Source organism: Schistocerca piceifrons, chromosome 2, assembly GCF_021461385.2.
Source record: "Schistocerca piceifrons isolate TAMUIC-IGC-003096 chromosome 2, iqSchPice1.1, whole genome shotgun sequence".
Classification (NCBI taxonomy): Eukaryota; Metazoa; Arthropoda; class Insecta; order Orthoptera; family Acrididae; genus Schistocerca; species Schistocerca piceifrons.
The window spans coordinates 224,513,414-224,533,165 of record NC_060139.1 but is presented as its reverse complement, the minus strand read 5'-3'; positions in this window follow the sequence as shown (position 1 = coordinate 224,533,165).

The window sequence follows — 19,752 nt, the reverse complement described above, 5'->3', positions numbered from 1 at the left end:
CAATGATTTAATCAGTTCAGGAACAGGTGAACAGCATCACTCAGTATTATTATTCAATGTAAAGCAAGTAGTAAGTGTTCAAGTTAGTAATGATATAAATATCGGTGCCAGGTCTAACTGAACTGTTAATTAGCAATGATTTTCAAGCTTATATGTTGTAGGTGGAATATCAACGCCAGTGTTTGAATTTACTGACGCTTGCTCTGGATTCATTGCCGAATACTGTGGGGTCAAATTAGAGGTATTGTACAATTAAAACCAAAGAAATGAGTGAATTGTGACATTTATTAATCTCTTCAAAATCACACCCTAGATCCAGAAACATAGCCACATTTGTTTTAAATTGAGATTTAGTGAAAGAATGTTATTCCCTTGTAGTAGTTTCTTATAGTGTACAAAGGAGCAGGTTAACACTTATTTCTCAGGTCACTTACAGAACAAAAAAGAAAAATATAAAATTCTTACATTAGATTACATCAGTAACCCTGTAAACAGAGTAGGAAGCAACACCGTTCGCTCAGTTGCACAATGGAAATGTGTGACACAGATAGTTGACACAGCTAGTCAGTCCATATGCTACTAACTGGTCCCTTCTAGAGATACATATGACAGATAATACTTCAGTGGCCCACTGTCTTAATTTATACTGCTTCCCACCACACTACCAAAAAACTTAATTTCACAATACTAAAAACATAAATTCGTTAAGCTCTTATGAAACCACATCAAATCATACATAATATAACAACTTTTAGTGCGTTAATTGCTTAATCTAATTTATAATCGACGAGTTACTTGTACAATTGAAGAGCAATGTCTCCGGCTGAGTACATTTCCAGCCTTTCCATGAAGACCAGTACTCGTCACTTTGCTGGTTGTCCTTCTGTATCACTCATAATGCCGAATCAGCGGTATTCCCGCTTTTCCTGACCGAACGTCCATATCAAGTGCCAGTATTTGGCAGTACAAGAGGGTTCATCTGCAATAGTGACATTTACTGCACTCCATCTGACTGCATGTAAGGAAAGCCCCTTTAGCCCCAACAGCATACGTTCCTATCGACGATATAGTTTGTTTCAACAGTCCCAGCACCCGAATTTGTGTTTAAGCACACCATATATAAACCAGCCGTCAATATGGCCGTTCTGACGAAATGTATATCCACTACGAAAGTCTTCTGTTGTATGACTGGCAACATAAACACATTGTATACCTGTCTTACTTAGCAGAGCTTAAGGGGACTGCGAGGCTTACATTTAGATACAACCACGCGAAACCCAACAAACAAACAGGTAATCGCAAAAACTTACTCTGTCACTTGGATACTTCAGAGTCTTTCTCATCACAGTTTTCAATAAAGGTCTACATACCATTCAAGTCCATGCTACATTCGCTTCGCTTCGCCGTAGGAACCGGTGGATAAAGAATTCCTCAAGTTGTTCCAAACAAGCGAACAGTGCAGGCTTCTCACATAACGAGCTGTCCTTCTGTCCATCGTTGCGGCTCGGACCGCGGCGCACACGTCCTTCACTGTTATCACTAGATGCTCCCTCCCCTTCCAACTGCCCATGCCACCTGCCGCCTCAGTGCCTCTCCAATCGACTCCCAAAGCTAATCTACCCATACTCGCTATCGATTAACAAACTCGTCACGACTGGCAATTTTTACTAATTAATTTAGTCATTTATGTTATAGTTTCCCGGTCCCGTATCAAAAACGGTCTGTTTTTTGATTTTTTATTGATCAACGATGTTGGCACCTGTCAGTGGACAGGAACTCTTTTGTGTAAACGACTCTCAAGAGAAGTGTCAATAAACAATCTTGATGAAACAAAATAATACAATACCTACCCTTTTGTTTGTTTGTGCCCAATTTCACTTTTCATCGAGAAAACGCAGCCGAAAGGTAATTTTGCTTATTAGGTTTGGAGGGAACATCTTCAAAACGATGATACACAAAAAATGTTTCGCATAAAACAGCATGTATAATTAACTTCTTTGTAATCTGTATAATCGAATTTTGGAATAATATGAAATTTTGCAAAATATCCCCCCCCCACCATTAATTAATTTTGCAAACTGAAAACTTTTGTTACAACAGAAATTAAAGAAGCTTTCAAGCTACAATCATCTATTTGCAATAGAGCTCGTTTCTGAAATACCATTTTTAGAAAATAAGCTGTGTACAATGTGCCGCCAGTGCATTTTCGACATACCTGATTCAAATATCTAAATATTCATTATTACGCTAGGTATTTATTTTTCTCATATTTGTTTTATGTTTTAAGTTGTCGTTTTACGTTTTACACTCGTTTTTTGTTTTCAGTTTAAAATTTCGTATGTGAGTATTTTGTCAGTTGAAAATAATAAGTAACTCATTATTATGATACAAAATCATCAAAATAATGATAATCTGTAAATATTCTTAAAACATTTCGTTGTCTTATACTATGCACATAAAATAATCGAAATTCCTTCACATAATACACATGACGGAGAACACACTATAAAACAAAATGCAGCAGGACTTCGAATTGTCGCAGGTGATCCTCTAAATATCTTCATTTGTATCAGCATATTTCAGTACATTGGTAAGCCTTGGCGAAAAGAATTGATTATGTACTTGTGACTGCAGCTTAACTATATTGTTTCTCAGGTAGAGATTAACATCAGAAACATTCAACGAAACTCGATCCAAAAATCTACTCACAAGGTTCTTCCAACAACGATATATCATCGTTTCGAAGATATTCCTGCCAAAGCTATTTTGCCAAATTACCTTTCGGGGCGTGTTTTACCCCTTAACAGTGAAATTCCTCAGAAAAAAATATAAGGAATTCATTATTTTGCGCCTTCTGCACACCCGCCACGTTCCAGGAAGATGATTTATTGACACAAGGGAATGTTCCCTTGTCAGTGAGGAACATAGAACAGTACTTCTTTAAACACAATTTCGCCTTATGCCACTAAACTGACAGACAATAGCGGTAATGAGTACAGATTTAATTAGGAGAAAGATTGCGCAGAGTCTATTAGCTACGTTTCTGTTAATTAAGAGTAATAATGACAGCACTCGTAGCGTGATGTACGTGTAAAATAGTGTACTTTCCATTCCTAGACCGTAAAATGAACTATTAGGTCTAGTGATTAAAAAGCAGTTGCACAAAGTCGTATTACGCATGTGCAAGTACAGAGTAACAGAATTTCCAACCATTTTGGGTAACGAAAGATGTCGATAACACAGCTAAATTACTCTTGCCTGTCTGCCATGTTTTTATACCGGCAATTAACGGGCACAACTGTGACGAACGTGTAAAATATATGAATGTATCAGAATTTTTATGGCTTGAAGATTTAAAAAACAATTCTGGCAGGGAATTTTTTTTTCGCAGATACTTTATGCTGTTTGCGATCCGCGTGTTTATCACACACACTGTTTACTCAGAGGGACGCATTTCGTTTGCGCTCACAATTCGTTCCCAGCCGCAGTATACGACTGGCCCCCAATGGTGTCAGCTGTTTTAATATGCATTGTCAAATTACGGGAAATTTATGTAATCGGCTGTCACATGTAAATTAATCCCCATTGACAGCTGACACTAATACGAAATGCAAATAAGGCCGGAAATTCGTCGCCTGCGCTTATCGTTTTGAAACACACAAGAACAGCGTCCATCACAAATAATGCGGACGACATATATTTCCGCTGTAGCCACTGGTTGCGGACAATCCGCTTCCGGTTTTAGCCTCTCCTGCCTCAGCGAATCGTAAAGTGGGAATATCAGCAGCAATTTATCTGCCATCGACGGAGATGCTGGTTTATGGCAATGGATTTCTGCTCCTCACACACTCATGCTGCAATAGAAAAGGAAAATTGATAACAGGTAAAGAAAACTACTGCTTACTCGAAAATGTTTGTTTTTAGCATTTTGTCGTTAAAATTATTCTTAATCAGTATGGTTCGGGTTTTTATGATAGGACACGTTTTTTTATGTAAGACTGATATTTTTCGAAAATACATACAAATTCTTGTTATGAAGAGCTCAGTGAATTATTGTAATTTGTTACGTCACTTTCATGAGCATACGGCCGTTACTCCCTGACAGAGCATATTTTAGTACTAAGTAAATCGTAATATTCGCTATATTTCCCCGTGTCGTTTGAATTCACAATAGGGACCTCTGTCTCACTGAGTTATTCAGTCTTGTTGAAGTGGGAAGTTTGTGCAGCCTAGTTCAGAAGAAGTGCCTAAAGTGAAGCGTCCTGATTGGTTTGATGCGATTCCTCTCCTGTGCCAACCTCTTCATATCAGAGTAGCACGTGCACCCAATGTCCTCAATTATTTTCCGACTGTATTCCAACCTCTGTCTTCCCCTACACTCTACAGTTTTTGCCCTCTACAGCCTCCTGTAGTAGCATGAAGGTTATTTCCTGAAGTCTTAACGGTGGTCCTGTCATCATGTCCCTTCTCCTTGTCAGTGTTTTCCATATGCTCCAATCTTCACTGGTTTTGGGGCGAACTCTTCATTCCTTATCTGATCAGTCTAAACGTACATTCTTAGAAATTTATTCCTCAAATCAAGTCCAATGTTTGATATTAGTAGATCTCTCTGGTCCAGGAGCGCCCTTTTCGCCAGTGCCAGTCTGTTATTTATGTGCTCCTTGCTCCGTTCGTCATGGATTAATTTGCTACGTAGATAGCAGACTTCCGTAACTTCATCTAGTTGGTGATTGCGAATCCTGATGTTAAGTTTCTCCCTCTTTCCATTTCTCCCACTTCTCATTATTTTCTCCTTTCATTCCATTCAGCTGCGACTGTAATTTCACTGAGGATAACAATGTCATCAGCGACTATTATCGCTGATGTCCACTCACCATGAATTTTAATTCCGCACTTAATCCTTTTTTTAATTTCCACCCTTGCTTTTTCGACGTATAAATTGAACAGTAGGAACTAATCCGAGTACTTGATTCTTGGTCGTCCAGTCTAAATGCATTATACAGTAAAATGGTGTATATGACTCTTTTAGCTCACGGCTTACACAGAATTGTAGAAGAGACTGGCAGAAAATTTAGCGATGTTGATAAATTTGTTGTGTTTGTCCAAAAGGTATTTTCGAAAGCCTCATCACGTGCTGCTGCATTCGAGTTGTTAACTCCAGACATTTCCTTACCACCATCTCCCATTTTGACAAGGTCAGAGGAGGGGGGGGGGCAGGGAGGTCCTGTATTTATGCCAGGACTTCTGCGTTGTAAAAAGGATCAGTGATTAATTCGACAGCAAGGAAGCCGCTTCAATAAGATTAGCCCAAAAATAATACCTAATGATAAAATTTCTGGCAAATTTCCTGCATAAAATCAAATTCTAAATTTATTCTTCCTGCCATATCAGGTGTGAAGAAATCAGATTTGACACTATAAGCATACAAAAAAAGTAAAAAAAATGTAAATAAACTACAAGCTGTTCGTGATAAAGTGGAAAGTACACTAGTGGCCATTAAAATTGCTACACCAAAAAGAAATGCAGATGATAAACGGGTATTCATTGGACAAATTTATTATACTAGAACTGACATGTGATTACGTTTTCACTCAATTTGGGTGCATAGATCATGAGAAATCAGTACCCAGAACAACCAACTCTGGCCTCTGGGCACTGAGTCAAACAGAGCTTGGATGGCGTGTACACCTGCCCATGCAGCTTCAACGCGATACCATAGTTCATCAAGAGTAGTGACTGGTGTATTGGGACGAGCGAGTTGCTCGTCCACCATTGACCAGACGTTTTCAATTGGTGAGAGATCTGTAGAATGTGCTGGCCAGGGCAGCAGTCGAAAATTTTCTGTATCCAGAAAGGCCTTTACAGGACCTGCAACATGCGGTCGTGCATTATCCCGCTAAAATATACGGTTTCCCAGGGATCGAATGAAGGGTAGAGCCACGGGTCATAACACATGTGAAATGTATCGTCCACTGTTCAAAGTGCCGTCAATGCGATCAAGAGGTGACCGAGACGCGTAACAAATGGCACCCCATACCATAACGCCGGGTGATAAGCCAGTATGGCGATGACAAGTACACGCTTCCAATGTGCGTTCACCCAGATGTCGCCAAACACGGATGCGACCATCATGATGCTGTAAACAGAACCTGGATACATCCGAAAAAATGAGGATTTGCCATTCGTGCACCCATGTTCGTCATTGAGTACACCATCGCAGACGCTCCTGTCTGTGATGCAGCGTTAAGGGAAACCGCCGACATGGTCTCCGAGCTGATAGTCCACGCTGGTGCAAACGTCGTCGAACTGTTCGTACAGATGGTTGTTGTCTTGCAAACGTCCCCATCTGTTGACTCATGGATCGAGACGTGGCTGCACGATCCATTACAGCCATGCGGATAAGATGCCTGTCATCTCGACTGCTAGTGATACGAGACCGTTGGGACCCAGCACGGCGTTTCGTATTACCCTCGTGAACCCACCGATTCCATACTCTGCTAACAGTCATTGGATCTCGACCAACGCGAGCAGCAATGTCGCGATACGATAAACCTCAATCGCGATAGGCTATAATCCGACCTTTATCAAAGTCTGAAACGTGGTGGTGCGCATTTCTCCTCCTTACACGAGGCATCACAACAACGTTTCACCAGGCAACGCCGGTCAACAGCTGTTTGTGTATCGGTTGGAAACTTTCCTCATGTCAGCACGTTGTAGGTGTCGCCACCGGCGCCGATCTTGTGTGAATGAGCTGAAAAGCTAATCATTTGCATATCACAGCATCTTCTTCCTGTCGCTTAAATTTCGCGTCTGTAGTACGTCATCTTCGTGGTGTAGCAATTTTAATGGCCAGTAGTGTAAGTGTCAAAGAAAATTGAAAAGGTGGTTAGAAAACTCAAAGGGTTGTGTTACAGTTTAATGATTTTGCTAGGTGAAAAGTTGTCTGTTCACCATTTCGATTTAGATTCAAATGATATTCATTTTACATATGTTTCTTTGTGTCATTTGAAGCAGAAAGAACTATTTCGAAGTATAATGCTTTGTTTGCTGATAAATTGAAATATTTTTTATTTGAAAATCTGTACAAGTTTACTTATTGCATATTGCTACTCAAAACTCGTAAAATAAAGTTTAAAATACACATAAAAACACATTATAGCTTGCTATGTTCTGATAATATAAAAGAAAAGCACACCAATTTCCATAGATTAGCTTGTCTCTCATTACATTTTACTCATAAATGAGTAGTTCATTATCATAGTCCGACTTATTGATCTATTTTAAGATAGAAGTTTTACTTCATTTTAATATTATTAGGTCATATTTTTTAAGTTACTGTGCATATGCTACGTAATACTCATGTCAGATAAGACACTGAGATAAAAAAAATGTAATTTTTGAACTCCAGGAATACCTTTTCCTACCTTTAAATTTGCATTATGAGGCTAAGCGACGAATATTGAGACCTGTGTCCCAGAGAGTCTCCTTATCTCGGTGGCTCTGTAGCTGTCATGTGGTGCAAGAGAGCTGCAAGTTCTCGGTTCTAACCGCGGAGCAGACCTGTTCACTCACAGTCCTTGTAAATAGCTAGAAGAAATTATTTAACAAAATCTGAAGAAACTTTTAACACATTATATCTACGCACAAGGTCGGCTCAGTTGTGTTAATGGTCGCGCATGTCTAAAAATGGCTCAGATGGGCCGGCCAGTGTGGCCGAGAGGTTCTAGGCGCTACAGTTTGGAACCGCGCGACCGCTACGGTCGCAGGTTCGAATCCTTCATAGGGCATGGATGTGTCTAATGTCCTTAGGTTAGTTAGGTTTAAGTAGTTCTAAGTTCTAGGGGACTGATGACCTCAGAAGTTAAGTCCCATAATGCTAAGAGCCATTTGAATCATTTGGGTCAGATGGCTCTGAGAACTATGGGACTTAACATCTGAGGTCATCAGTGCCCTTAGACCTAGAACTACTTAAACCTAACTAACCTAAGGACAGCAAACACATCCATGCCCGAGGCAGGATTCGAACCTGCGACCGTAGCAGCAGCGCGGTTCCGGACTGAAGCGCCTAGAACCTCTCGGCCACAACGGCAGGCCGCGCATGTCTGCTAACGTCTCTGAGAACCTTCGAGTCCACCGTCAACGAAACGAAATTGCGTTTTGTTCGTCACGTAGGGCCCATATTCCAGTGAAATAATTATGAATTGAACAGACTGAATAAAAAAGTTCCTCCCAGGTAAAGCTTTTTAACTGTAATTAGACGCCTCTGCAAGCGTTTGATAACAGCAGCATTAGCAGCCTTCTTCCACTCTGGGTAGCAAAAATATGGGCAATTTTGTTGGTTTAAATCGAACTGCATGCCATTAAATATCACTTTCGATCAGCGTTGAGTTCTCCATGAACCCATACATGGAACTCAAAATGTGCAGTTTGCCTGCGTTACTAAAGAGCATTCATTGCAAAGTATTCACATAGTTTATCGTACGTTTACCGTAAGGAATCAAATAATGACAGTAAAACTCATTACTCACAATTACTCACTGCGGCTTGCCGAAAACATACCAATATTTGACAAATTACATGAAGAGTCACTTCTAAATGGAAAAGAAACGAGACACAAAGCATTAGTAATGACATTAAAACAACGTGGTGGTGTATTCTGCTTGGGTCACACGCTATACATTAATTTTGAGTCATACTCACTTTTAGAATATTAGTGCAACACTGTAGTTATATTAAAACGACGAGTCTGCCTCCGTTGCTGTCGAGTGAGAAATGCAGATAGTAGACTCTTTTTGTGGCGCATCTTTCAACACTAGTTCCACAGCATTTTATACTATCTAGAGGGACGAGTGGCAGCTGACACTGTCGACAGTAGACGAATGAACGTAGCGTCCCCGCAGCAGCCGTTGTCATATTCGAGGTAACCCGTTCTGGAGACTTCTGGACCTCTGTCGTACGCGGCGTTCACAGGCAGACAGTCTGCCAAGAAATCTATAACAAAATTGTTATGGACCGGAAGTGTTGTTACAGGTACGTTATGTAGGGAAGCAGCCTACTCATACCTTATAAAATTCACATCAGTCTTTCCACTGTGTGCAGCCAGTCCGCTGTAACTAGCTCTGACGTCATAAATGTTGCACAATACTTTAAAATAAAGTAAATAACCTGAAACGTTTCTAGCATGTCAGGAGTAATGCAAAATCAATATATGTTGGATATCAGTTCAATAACTTTAACCATTTTCGAAATTTGGACGTTTTTCTGTAAAAATCATTGGCGCAACAGAAAAGAGCTAGAAACTTAAAAATTTATATTTAGATTCTTTTTTCATAATAATTTAGTAGAAAAAGTATTCTGGATGTCACAAAGTAAAATTTTAGTTGAAATTCATGATTTTCTGGTTTTTGTCTTAAAAATTAAGGAAGCAAGATAGATTAAGTAGGAGAATAAATAAGGCTAGGATGTTTAAATTTAAGCAGAAGGGAGATCCGCTATAATCATAAAGATGTGAGAAGTTTCAACAGAACAACTATAAAACTATAGCGATAGCGTATCTCCAAAGGGCAAGTTCAGAGCTCGTCTACTGCATGTAGTGTAATTAAATTAATTCTCTCGCCCAAAATATTTGACTTAGCCACGCCAGACTTTTATTATGATTACTTACCAGTGTGCTGATTGCACATTTAAATTGAGAGCTTCATCGGCCATCAGCAAAGGAAGTAATGATTTATTCAATAACTTACAGTGGTGCATTACTAGCCCAGCGGCTTGTCGGGAGAGCGGATTTGATCAGGCGTTCCCTTAGCCATCGGCACCGCGGCTTTATATGTAAGAACGCTGCGCGAGAAAAAAAAGGCTGATTAGCGCACCACCTGTGCCGGGAGTCGCGTCGCGTCGGTATCATTGCCATAAACAGCCTCGGATGCCGTAATAAGTTACTCAGGATACGCGTAACCATGAAATCGTTTTCGAGTGAAGTGTTAATTCTGGGATGACTTTAATGATCTATCTTCAGTTTGCGTATGTCGTATTTTCACGTGCCGCCGTGGGACAGACATTCTACCATTATTTAGCGTGGCGTTTGATGAACATTATCATCAAATTATGGCGAGCAGTCACTTAAACATTTAGTTAGAACAGTTACAGCTGCATCAGCGCGTTAGACTCTGAACTGCTCTGGTAGTTGGATTGTGTGGATTCTTTTTGGTCTGTGACTTTCAGAATATAGTGAACATTTTAGAGAGAATCGTTCTTGATTATGAATCCCAGACAATCTCCTAATTCCTCAGAGCTATAAGCTGTAGCTATAAATGTACTGTATTTCTCAGATGAAGTGGGCACTAGGAATTCTAATTACAGGCTTCACGTTTTGCTAATCACTTTCTGGTTGCCAATATTGTAGTTAGAGCGCCAGTGTTGAGAACGGCAAACAACAGTATAAATACAAAACATAGTATTCAACTATTTCCACCCACCGCCCCACAGTCAGAAGTGGAATACGCTGTAGCTATGAGATGGCAATTCCACTGTTAAACCCAGAGGAGTGAGCGAATAGGTGGAAAGAGTACATTGACGGCCACCATGAGGGGATGGCTTATCTGATGATGTAATGGAAGACGAAACAGGAGTAGAGAGGGAAGAGATAGGGGATCCAGTATTAGTATCAGATAACATTCCATCGAAATTTATAAAATTATTGACGAAGTAGCCACTAAACGACTATTAACACTTGTGTACTAACGTATGAGACTGGTGATATACCATCAACCGTTTAGAAAAACATCATCCACACAATTACCAGGATTCTAAGAGCCGGCAAGTGGGAAAATTATCGCACAATTAGCTTAACAGCTAACACATCGAAGTTGCTGACAAGAAAAATACAGAGATGAATGAAAAAGAAAACTGAGGATCTGTTAGATGACTATCAGTTAGGCTTCAGGAAAGGTGAAGGCACCAGAGAGGCAATTCTATCATTGCGCTTGATTATGGAAGCAAGGCTGAAGAAAAATGAAGACACCTCATAGGATTTGTCTAACTGGAAAAAGCGTTCTACATTGTAAAATGGAGCAACATGTTCGAAATCCCGAGAAAAATAGGAAGCTATAGAAAAAGACGAGTAATACACACTATGTAGAGGAACCAATAGAGAACAATACGACTGGAAGACCAAGAACGAAGCAGTCTTCCGCCCCTACTGTTCAGTTTATACCTCGAAGAAGCATTGGAGGAAACAAAAGAAACATTCAAGAGTGAGATTAAAATTCAAGGTGAAACGATATCAGTGATAAGATTCGCTGATGATGTAGCTATCCTTAGTGAAAGTGAAGAAGACTTACAGGATCTGCTGAATGGAATGAACAATGTAATGAGTACAGAATATGGAGTGAGAGCTAATAGTACAAAAACGAAAGTGATGAGAAGTAGCTGAAATGAGAACAGCATGAAATTCAATATCATAATTGATGGTCATGAAGTGGGTGAAATTACGCTGTTGTGCAGTCTAGGCAGCAAAATAACCCTTTACAGATGGAACAATGAAGATATAAAACCCAGAGTAGCAACTGGCAAAAAGGGCAGTTATGGACAAAAGAAATCTACTAGTATCAACCATAGGTCTTAATTTGAGGGAGAAGTTTCTGAGCATGTACATTTGGAGCACAACATTTTAAGCAGTGTGATATACAGTCTGTGGAAAAAGGGGAACAGAACAGAAGCATTTGAGATGAGGTGCTGCAGAAGAATGTTGAAAATTAGGTGCATGGATAAGGTGCGAAATGAGGAGGCTCTACACAGAAATGGCGAGGGAAGGAATATATGAAAAACACTGACAAGAAGAAGGATGACAGGACATCTGTTAGGACATCTGGTTACAACTTCCATGGTGCTAGAGGGAGCTGTAGAGGGTAAAAACTGTAGAGGAAGACAGAGATTGGATAAATCCAACAAAAATTGAAGAAGTAGGTTGCAAGTAGGAAATTCATGTTGGGCCACATCAAACTAGTCAGAACACCGATGAATTAAAAAAAATATCCTCCCATTACACATATGATCTCAGCACTGTAGAGGAATGATGGACAAGGATAGGCTGTCAGGATCCACCTTACTAAAAATTGCCTGACTTTCCCAAGTGATTTATTATTTCCAGCCACAGTGCGCCCGATCCTCTCGGTCTGTGTCACTGGGTACCGCAGTGCTGAGGACACCACTTTGCTGTCTGTGAAATGGCTTGGCACAGAATGGCTGCCTCAGAGACCTGAGCAACACCCTGCTGTGTGTCAGACTTGTACAGCTGCGGAGTTGTGATGACGTTAGGCTGCACTGGCAGTCGACTCAGGGTCTCCATCCCTGCTGCCTCAGTGCTGCCCACTGCAAGGAGGCCTGCGGCGCGCTTCCTCGCCGGCGTGGCTAAGATCATGGAGATAACAAGCGCCCACAATCCAGCATCCGAATCTGTGGCCCTCGCCTTGGGATGCCTCCAGCATGAGTTGGGAGATAACAAGACTGCCTGCAGTAGTGAGCCGTGGCGTGGCATGCCTCTGGCTGTCTGCGGACCACTTGTTGGCCTCAGAGGGTCGAACCAGAGACCTGCCGTTGACTGGAACGCTGTCGCCCCATCTGCTGTTGCCTGTAGTCAGTGGTGTGACACGCCCCGCTGTCCAGGAGAGCTGTCACACTTGAATCCCTCGTTAGTGAACCAGCACTTATTTATAAGTGGCTTTGCACCTCTGTTTTGCTAGCGCACCGCTCCGAGTCATGTACTCATAACTCCCTTCTGCCTGTAACTTTCACCATTGAAACCGCTGTGTTTATTCTTTTCATCTACATCTACATCTACATCCATACTCCGCAAGCCACCTGACGGTGTGTGGCGGAGGGTACCTTGAGTACCTCTATCGGTTCTCCCTTCTATTCCAGTCTCGTATTGTTCGTGGAAAGAAGGATTGTCGGTATGCCTCTGTGTTGGCTCTAATCTCTCTGATTTTATCCTCATGGTCTCTTCGCGAGATATACGTAGGTGGGAGCAATATATTGCTTGACTCTTCGGTGAAGGTATGTTCTCGAAACTTTAACAAAAGCCCATACCAAGCTACTGAGCGTCTCTCCTGCAGAGTCTTCCACTGGAGTTTATCTATCATCTCCATAACGCTTTCGCGATTACTAAATGATCCTGTAACGAAGCGCGCTGCTCTCCATTGGATCTTCTCTATCTCTTCTATCAACCCTATCTGGTACAGATCCCACACTGCTGAGCAGTATTCAAGCAGTGGGTGAACAAGCGTACTGTAACCTACTTCCATTGTTTTCGGATTTCATTTCCTTAGGATTCTTCCAATGAATCTCAGTCTGGCATCAGCTTTACAGACGATCAACTTTATATGATCATTCCATTTTAAATCACTCGTAATGCGTACTCCCAGATAATTTATGGTATTAACTGCTTCCAGTTGCTGACCTGCTATTTTGTAGCTAAATGATAGGGGATCTATCTTTCTATGTATTCGCAGCACATTACACTTGTCTACATTGAGATTCAATTGCCATTCCCTGCACCATGCGTCAATTCGCTGCAGATCCTCCTGCATTTCAGTACAATTTTCCATTGTCACAACCTCTCGATACACTACAACATCATCTGCAAAAAGCCTGCGGGTCTACAGCCCTGTGGCCTCCATTCTACTTCGCAACCTCTAGTAGCTTAACTTACTGTCAACAGGACTGTGCCTGGATATAAGTTGTGCGCTCTGAAATATTGGATCAAAGCTAACCTTTTCCCATCTTAAACGGTGGTGCCGCTACAATATTCCCCCTTCGGAAAGATGTGGTCCCCGGCTCGACCTCTAACTACTCTTAAACTTGTTTGGGTTGGCACGTACTGGCTCTGAGCACTATGGGACTTAACATCTGTGGTCATCAGTCCCCTAGGACATCACACACATCCAAGCCCGAGGCAGGATTCGAACCTGCGACCGTAGCAGTCGCGCGGTGCCGGACTGAGCGCCTAGAACCGCTAGACCACCGCGGCCGGCTTGGCACGTACTATTAGAAAACTTAGATGTGGTCTAGTCCTCTTAAAACACATGACATGAGACAAAACGAAAAAATTCTTCGCTGGATGATCACTCCAATTAATGCTGGATCAACCCCTTGCCCACCGGTTTTACGCCCTCAGTATCCAATCCATTGGGATTTGGACTACCGTCGGACCCCTCTTGGAACTGGTTCTCTGCTTGATTAGAATAAAAACAACACCCAACAAAGTTAAGGCTGCGATGGCACTTGTCACAGAGGTGCTCAAAATGATCGTTACTTGTCGTTGCCTTTGAGTGACATGCTGCACAAGCTGGTTGGCTGATGTGCACTCCTCTTGCTCTGAAATGACAGACCTGACTACAGAGTTCGATTTAACAAGGTCAGATTCTGCCTCGGCAAAAACTCTAAAGTTGCTTATGACCAGTACTGCTGTGACTGTGTAACATTCAATTGCGTGACTCCTGAAATTGACGCTGACAGATGGAAGGTTGGACCTATTATGTTAAATGCACTTCCATTGATTAAAATTCCGATCCCGTCGGGCTCTATACATTTAGCTTCGGCAAATACGTCCTCCTCGAAACAACTTGTTACTACTATTAATTTTTCGTAGGTGGAGAAGATCCAAAGCATCCCGACCCATTGCAAGCTCAATTTTGGCTCCATGATGTCCCTTAGGCAGTCTATTTCTTCCTTCCTGGCTAAAAATAACTGCACTGTGCACGTGTCTGGATTGGTGCTTATCATTCTGGCTGAACATACCATTACCTTCCATCTATGGCAGCTCCACAATTCCTCCCTTGTCATCTCGGTGTACCGGCTGTTAACTGCTGAGATCAGCAATATCTCCTCAGTTTTTTACTTCTACCAAATTACTCAACGCTCCCCTTTTCAGTGACCTCAGGACAGTGATCACCATCACCCTTCCTCCCTCTTCAAAAAGACTGTTGCCCCCAGCAGGCTCACAATGCTCGAAAACACATACAACATATGAAAATACAATGCCTAATTAATCTACGGAAACCCAATGATACCCAACAAGAAAAAAGAACTACAAATACTCCACTACTTTCTGGATTGCAAATCGTACTTTCTCTGTGCTGAACACCTCTCTTCACTATCTCTTTCTTCCTCTTCTCTTCCTGTGACATGCCTGGAATCACATTGGGACAACCCCTAAATATCCGCAACCACCCAGTGTGTACTATCGTTATTATAGTTGGCAGCTGAAGCTTAACATTAATGGGGGATGTGGTTTCAATTACTTGGTATGGGCCTTTTCCCTTTTGGCGTATAGGGGCTGGATAGCATTGCCCATTGCCCTAGTCTCTACTGCGGTAAACTTCCTTTCTGCTTCACTGCGTCTTCCTGCCTTTCCAAAGCCTTCGTATTCGCCTTTTGTACCCATTTCCAAACATCCCAAATTGTCCTCGCAAATTGACGTACAGATTCACCAGTCCTTCCTTTCTGTAGCTTCACTAAATCAAATGGTGACGACATTTTTCGCCTGTACACTACCTCAAACAGAGACAAACCGGTATTGGTATGGACTTTTGCATTGTATGCACATACAATATGCTTCAAATACTTGTCCCACTGATGGTATTGAATACACATAAAAACTCAGCATCTTCCCCATTGTTCTGCTTACCGATTTTGTCCTTCTGTTCATCGGTGGATGCAATGTGCTCATCTTCAACTTCTTTACATTCAACAATTTACACAGTTCCTTCAGTAAATCCGACATGAAGTTGGTTTCTTGGTCAGTAATTATTGTCTCCAATACACCAAACTTCAAGATCCAGTTATTTACTAATGCTTGCGCGACCATTGCTGCCTGTTGATTTGGAATAGTCACCAACTCCTCATACCTCGAAAAATGGTCTAGTATTGCCAGAATGGACATGTTCCCTGATGGTGCTCGACTGAAAGGTCCTAGGACATCAATTCCCAACATAGAAACTGGACATGTCGCTTCCAGCAATCGTTGTAGCTGTATCTGTTTCCGACTCAAATCTGCTGTGTGCGCACATGGTATAAAATTCTTGACATACTGATCCACATAAACTTTCCTACCTCTCCACCAGTACCTCTCCGCCACTCTCCTATTCATCACTCTACACCTGCCATGTCCTGGTAACACGTGATCATGTGCATCCTTTAAAGCCTCATCTCTCAGTTTCACTGGCACTACCAGCCTTGGCCCTAACTTCGTTTCCCTACACAGAAGATCGTTGTACATATTAAATTATGGGTGTGTCCAATACACTTTGCAATCATTGTCAGCGTCCTATTATTCTCGCCATACTGCTAAGTCACGACTATGACTTTTGCCACCCTTCTACTCAGTGCATTGGCGTCACTATGCTTCTTCCCAGGCTTGTGCACCACCTCGTAGTCGAATTCACTAAGCCTCACAGCCCCCCTAGCGAGTCTAGTGGACGGATCCTTCAACCTCAACAACCGCTTCAACGCAACATGATCTGTCACTATCCGAAATCTTCTCCCATATAAATAACATTTAATTATGTTGTTGAGTAATTCCTCTCTGCTGCATTCAACTGCCTAGACGCATAGGCTACAGGATTTTCTTTCCCATCAATTTCCTGGCTAAGAACACACCCTAATGCTTGAATCGATGCATCACTTGCTAAAATAAATTCCTTTTCAAAATCTGGAAACACAAGAACCGGATTTGATGTTAAAACTTCTTTCAGATCGTCAAACGTTTTCTGACCCTCTTCTGTCCACTCAAATTTCACACCCTTTCGTAACAATCGCGTCAATGGCTGTGCTAATAAATAAATAAATAAATAAATAAAAAAATAAAAAAGATAAAAAAAAGTTCAAATGGCTCTGAGTACTATGGGACTTAACATCTGATGTCATCAGTCCCCTACAACTTAGAACTACTTAAACCTAAATAACCTAAGGACATCACACACATCCATGCCCGAGGCAAGATTCGAACCTGCGAACGTAGCAGTAGCGCAGTTCCAGACTGAAGCGCCTAGAACCGCTCGGCCACAACGGCCGGCAAATCTGCAAAACCCTTCACGAACTTTCGATAGAAATTGCAAATTCCGGCGAATGATTGCACTTCCTTAACTGTTTTCGGCTCTTGAAAATCCCTTACAGCATGTACCAACCTCTGATCTGCTCGTACTCCGTCCTTACTGATGATAAGACCTAAATATTTCACATCTTCGAATGCAAAATGACACTTCTCCAGGCTCAATGTTAAACGAGCTGCTTTTAACCTCATAAAGACTTTCCTTAACAACTGCCTATGCTGCTCCATACTACTTGAAAACACACTAATGTCATCCAAATAGACAAGACACTTCTGTGGTTTCAAACCCCTGAACACACTGTCAAGAAACCTCTGAAACGTTGCTGGAGCGTTTTTCAAACCGAATGGCATTCTGATGAACTCCAGGAGTAAAGAAAGCGGAGGTTCGAGTCCTCCCTCGGGCATGGATGTGTGTGTTTGTCCTTAGGATAATTTAGTTAAATAGTGTGTAAGCTTAGGGACTGATAACCTTAGCAGTTACGTCCCATAGGATTTCACACACATTTGAACAGTATGGAAAGCAGTTTTTGGACGATCCTCTGGAGCCACCTCTAACTGATGATAAACCACTTGTCAAATCCATCGTAGAAAAGTACTGGCACTATCCTAAGTGATCCAAAGTCTCTGATATGTTTGGAATGTGGTACGCGTCCGTTACTGTCTTCTTATTGAGGTATCGGTAGTCACAGCAGAACCTGTATTTCTTAGTTCCATCCATAGACTTTTAAGGCACAACGGCAATGTCCGCTCCCTAGCAACTATTACTGTGCCCTGTAATACCGTCCGCAAGCTATTGATCAATGAAATTCTCCACAATCGGCTGCAAATATCTCTGTATTCTGTATGGTTTACGGTCAACAGATGCTTCGTTCCCTGCCGGTATCCTATGTTGAACTAATGGGGTTGCTGGTAACGGCCCTCGTGGAAAAAAACAAATCCTTAAATTCCCGCAACAATTCTTCCACATGCTCTTTTTCTCCTCCTTTCAAATGCTTAACGTTGTTACGCAATACAGTTCTATCAGCAGTTAGTGGTTGATCGCTACGCCTCCCTCTCGAACACCATTCTTCGTCATCTGGTACATCCAAATTCGCTACTAAAACTCCTGTTCTCAAATTCGTGTATACAGTGCTAAAATTATCCACGTTCACAGGGACTACTCGCCCATCTTTTCCCTCTTGTACACGTACAATATTACATTTCACCAAACAACCCAATGGATCCTAAAATTCATTATCCTCCAATAGATGAATAACACATACCGTACCTACAGGTAGATTTGACTCTACACTTACCCAAAGTGAATTCCTGATGCCACTAGACACACACTCATGCGAATTAAGCCTTAATGCTCATGTACGCGGTTTAATTGGTTTGTTCATTATGTTGAACGACCCTCGCGACAGCTCTGCATCGACAACAGTTTCCCCTAACTGAAACAACATTCCACGAAGTTCCACAGTTCGTTGTCCAAGGTCAATTTTGACATGATGTTGATGCAAGAAATCTACTCCTAGGATCATGTCGTAGCCCTCGCTTACCAGTGGTACTACCTCCATGCATGCATCAAATCGGACTTTCCCTATGCGAAAGCCAACTGTCACTGACCCCAAAGGTATGACCTCCTTATCCCTCACTCCACGCAACCTATAGCGTTGTGGGTCTAACTTCCTTCATCCCATTAAACTCGCAGTAGTCACAGACACTTGCGCCCCTGTGTGCAACAAAATCTTAAACGTCTTGGTTCCTATGGATCCTACCACTGAACATTCCACCTCTGCATTCGTATTTGTAGCATGAAATTAAACGGGAGCTCCCTTAGATGGGTCTTGGGAGCACTCTGCCGTTTAACAACTGTCCATCGATACTAACTCCACTTCTCCATCCTCCACGCTGCTGATTGCCACCCCTTCCTCTAATCCTCGGTGACTGGATGCATTGCTTCTTCACAAGTCCCGTACAACCACACTTATAAGATTTTATAACCACTGTAAACACTGCTTATCTATCATGTACCCCCGTTGGCACGTCTATTTCCTCACATTGAATTACCAGCTGAATGGCCGAATACAAATCTTTCTGAGTCCCTTCACGCACTTTCCGCGACATATGCGCCGGTACCCCCTTCATAAATACATCCAGTGCCCCTTACTCGGCCTCCTGCAACAGAACACCATTTGCTTCATCGGACTCACCCAACTCGTAAGTATACTCGTTAATTTCTTTTATCCTGTCCGCAAATTTCTCTACCATCTCCCCCTGCCTCTTCATCATTGTACTCAACCTCTCCCTGAAGTACCGAGCGCTGTTCTGTTTCTTGTACCTCTGTAAAAGCCCCTCCTTCAACTGCTCAAACTGTCCTGCCTTCCTTAGGGCCTCAGAACACCTTACATATGTCTTCGATTCACCTGTTAATCTAATCTTGGCTACAAGTAACAACTGTTCATAAGACCAACCATTCATCACAGCTGAAGTTTCCAAGTCCTCCACAAACGAACGCACATCCTCAGATGCCCTGCCAGGAAACGGAATAATGAAACTTGCGACAGCTGGATCAGTCTCCTGCTGTGGCACCCCAGGCAACAACGACTGCTCAGATGCGGTTTCCTGCTCATTTCTAGATGTTAATTCACTTCTCAACTGCG